At 36.4% G+C, this 4493-nt stretch overlaps 1 pseudogene; it reads left to right on the forward strand.

Moving 5' to 3' along the window:
- Positions 1-2064: 2064 nt before the first annotated feature.
- Positions 2065-3333, forward strand: LOC127158816 (uncharacterized; annotated as a pseudogene).
- Positions 3334-4493: the final 1160 nt, after the last annotated feature.

A 4493-nucleotide genomic window follows, 5' to 3' on the forward strand; every position in this document is an offset into this window, starting at 1 on the left:
AAGCTCAAAGTCGATTCAAAAAACAGAAAGTCAATACTTCCAAAAAGGTAATCTCCATAGGTCCACAAAATAAATAAGGCATTCAGAAGGTCTAGAGACAAAGTCTCTGTATTAGTGATGTGACGTTCTGCGCCGAGGCTTCGAAGCTGGTATCAAAAAAAAACGAAACATCTGGCAGTGAAGCAGTGTACCGGAGCTTGATTCGTTTTGCCATAAACACGTGATCAGTGACGTCCGAAGCTTCATTTTCCTCTACAACCACGTGACTGCTTCGTAATCTGATTCAAAAATAGCGCGAACCCCTTGCGCAGGTTTCGAGAAAAAGAAAAAGAAACAGACTTAGCCCTTCCAGTGTTGAACAAATCCTGTTCCTTAATAAAAATTTGTAATTTCTTCTATTACTCACAAAATAAAATGTCAATTCCCCAGTTCACAAGCACTTTCACTACCCAGTTCACAAGCACTTCACAATTCTACAATAATGTTCTTTTCTTTTTATTATATATACATGAGCCTTACCTATGAACTTATAGGTATAGGACTAAGGTGTTTTTGTTTGTGTAAATAAGGCTGCATGTGTTGATCAAGATAAAAAAAATAAAAAAAAAACTGTAGTTAGTTTGTCCCATTTATTAATTCTTTCATAAATTCATTAATAGGCTATTGTGTACTACATACACACAGAAAAACTGTTTTCAGAGCACAAAGTGTTTTATTACATGAAACAATACAAAATATAATAATAATGCCTAATAATAATAATAATAATAATAATAATAACGGGTCCTCTGAAACATGCAACACCTTCACCTTTTGACCACAAGATGTCATTAGTGTGCACAGTGATGGAAAGCTTCGAGTAATGAACCTTTTTACAATACATTTGAAGGGAAAGCTTTGGTGCTTCGGAAAGCTTCATTTCACCATCACTACTCTGAATGACTCCAAACAGTTTCAAAGAGCACATGTCACAAATCAAACAAAAGAGCTATATCAGATGCACAAAGTTGTTTAAGGATAAGGCCATTAAGCATGAGACTAATCTGTACTTGATCATGGCATGAGAAACACTGAGCAAAGTGCTCAGGAAAAAGGATGAGTTAAATACACAGAAACAGAAACAAGGCACAGGTGACAACTATTAGACATAATGACAGAGACTAAAAACCAACAAAAAAGGCAGTGGGGACCTCTAGTGGCCAGAAATAAAGTCCACAACCCTTACAAATATGCCTGCGATGAGCGCGTGCTTCTGATATCATATGCAGCTGAAATAAACCACACACTCATCACAGTTAAAGAAAACATCGACCTTAGAAAAACGAAAGTGAACACTGAGATAATGGCACTGCATATTGTGAACCTCGGTTGAAATGCATAGACAAAAATGCTTATTTCATTTAACCTTGTCTCACATTGTGAGTCAAAGTGATACTAGCTGTTGCCTCAGAGATGTGGTTTGACCTGGTTAGTGGATAAACAGCTTCTGCTCCAAAGAAATGTGTTTTTGTGAGTCTGACTTGCAGTGAAGTTGGGCACACATCACACACCACTGGTCTTAACTTAATCGTTAAAATTTATACACAACTAAAAACCCCTTGAAAGAGGTGTATGTACAACCAGCACATGCAAGAACATCTTGCAGTGAGTGGGTGGTGGTCAAATACTGTGTGGGAGGAATCACACACAATGCTAGATTAATACCACAGTTTAACACTGTGCTCTTAGTTTACAATCTGTCTGTGACAAAATGTCCACATATTTCAAGTTTGTTTTGTTCTGCTTGCGGCATCTGATTGGTGAGTTACAATTGTATTGTGTGTAAGACATGACTTCTGTTTTTCAGAGCAGTTGACTACTTTTTTAATCATCCAGATAATTCAGAGATGAATTATGAATTTGTCATACTGTGATTCCCATTAGTTCACAGTGCACTCTTTAAATTACTCTACCTTTAATTACTTTTGCAGCATGATAATTTGTGTCTGTACTGCTGTTCTTTTCTTTATGGTTACAAACAAGCTATTTAGTTTTAATATGTGAGCAACTCTGTGTTTTCTCTATGTTTGGTGATACAGTTACAGTGGAGTCAGTGTCAGTGATGGAGGGAGATTCAGTCACTCTAAATTCTAGTCTTACTGAAATAATGGATGATGATCTGATTCTGTGGAGGTTTGGAGCTGAAAACACTTTGAGAGTTAAAATCGATGTAATGGCCAATAGCATCACAGTATATGATGATGATGATGATGATAAGAGGTTCAGAGACAGACTGAATGTGGATGATCAAACTGGATCTCTGACCATCACAAACATCACAACTGAACATGCTGGACTCTATCAACTACAGACCAACAGTGTGAGCAAGAATTTCAGTCTCACTGTCTATGGTGAGTTAAATTTTGGTTTCACCTGTTCAATTAAGTACAGCTTTTAAGTTGATGTAACTCAACATTTTGATCCTTAATTATTAAAATAATTGCAAAATTGCCCTCTCTGCTACTTGTCCAAATTACAAGCCCATGATAAATATGAATCTTTTGTAAGTGCATAGATAGAGTGATATAAAAATCAGGACTGTCAGTACATGATGAGACACTCGCTGACTAACAACTTCTTCTATTCTTTATGCTCTCATGTTTTCAGCTCGTCTGCCCGTAACTCTTCAAAATGTTCATCATCATTGTCACAGCAGAAATGTTCATTGTTGTGTTCAGTGGTGAATGTGAGTCATGTGACTCTCTCCTGGTACAAAGGAAACAGTTTATTGTCCAGCATCAGTGTGTCTGATCTCAGCATCAGTCTCTCTCTACCTCTGGAGGTGGAATATCAGGATAAAAACACCTACATCTGTGTGACCAACAATCCCATCAACAACCAGACTCAACATCTGGACATCCACAAACTCTGTCACACATGTGCAGGTACAACAGCACTGATATTAGTGATTAGATTTTTTAAAGTTGGTTGTGATTTACACCCCCTTAATAATTCCCCCATATTTGTCTGTTTGCAGCAATGCACTGTAAAACAAATACCTTTGCTGCCATCAAATATGTAAACCTTAAGTATACTTGTTTTAAGTCTGGACAACATATTTTTTTTTTTTTGTTTTTTTTAGCATAGAAATTAACAATTTAGTTTTATTTATTTATCTTCAGAATTCCACATCCACTGTTGTGAGTCTAGTGAAGCTGTGCTCCGATTGGTCGTCTCTGCTCTGGTGGGTGTGGCTGCTGTGGCTGTTCTGGTTTATGACATCAGATCCACAAGAAGAGGAGACAAGAAACAGATATCATAAATATTCTGATGCATCTTGGAATTTTGAACTATTTAGAGGAAAACATTTAAAAAAAGGACTTAATTCAAATATTGTTATCAAACAAAAGAAGAGGTTTAATATCTAATATTAGGCATGATAATGCATCAAGCCTGCGTGACAGATTGCTGAGGAACAGATGCTTCATGATGCTCTGCTGCATTAAAATTTGTCATTATTCATGTTTAAAGCCAAAAGATTTTTTCAAGGACCTCTTTTCATGACAAGCAGTTATCACAGCGTGAACCAGACATGTCAATGGAATAAAACCCCATGTTAAGGAACCGATTTGTGTCTGTGTCCTTGTAAAAAGAGTTACAACTATTTTTACAAGTTACTAAATTAAGGTTTTCTTCAAGACTAAAATCATGGACCTTCCAATTAAGACAAGGAGTTAGACAAGAAATTACAGTAAGAGAAAAACAGCTTTGACATGAAATTAAACTGTTCGCCTAAAGAAGAAAGAATTGTAAATGCAAAGTCAAGCGACTTACCATCAACGAGAAACACAAACAGAGTGAGAACAAAATGGATTTCCATTATTTTATCTGTTGTTCACCTGATAAATCAATGCAACAAACATTAAGAAACAAAGACACAAAGTAAAGTAAATAATAAAGGGCACAAATTACATAATGGCTACGTTGTTCCTATATGATAGTGCTAGGATGATGTGTGCTTAAAATTCCAAAGGTGGTATAGATAAAATATTGACAATGCAGTTATGATCAGCCATGACTGTAACTGAATATGATGGGCTTGTTAGCTCTGCTGAAAATATTTTAAACCAACCTATGCTTATTTGCTGGTAGCTGGTCTGTTTCCTGCCTTTAAAGAAGTTTTAACACTTATCAGCTGGTTATTCAGAGAGACCATCTACACCAGACTAACACTGTGAGGACTATGTCTTAGTGATGTATGAAACAAAGGGTAAAGTGCATATATTGAGTATGCAGCGAAATTAAAGTTACATATGGAGGAAAAACACTTCATCAATAGCAAATTTAAGTTTCATTTTGTTTTAAATTGGCCCGTGGGTGTCGGAACAATTGGTCTTTTTAAGACCAATGATATGGGCTCACTCACTTTTACCGCCTCATGTCCGTTCACGCGACAGTCTGTGGTCTCTGTGGTCATATTTTCTGCTTATAATGCACCACACATTTTCACACAT

The sequence above is a fragment of the Labeo rohita genome, unplaced genomic scaffold, assembly GCF_022985175.1.
Source record: "Labeo rohita strain BAU-BD-2019 unplaced genomic scaffold, IGBB_LRoh.1.0 scaffold_1715, whole genome shotgun sequence".
NCBI lineage: Eukaryota > Metazoa > Chordata > Actinopteri > Cypriniformes > Cyprinidae > Labeo > Labeo rohita.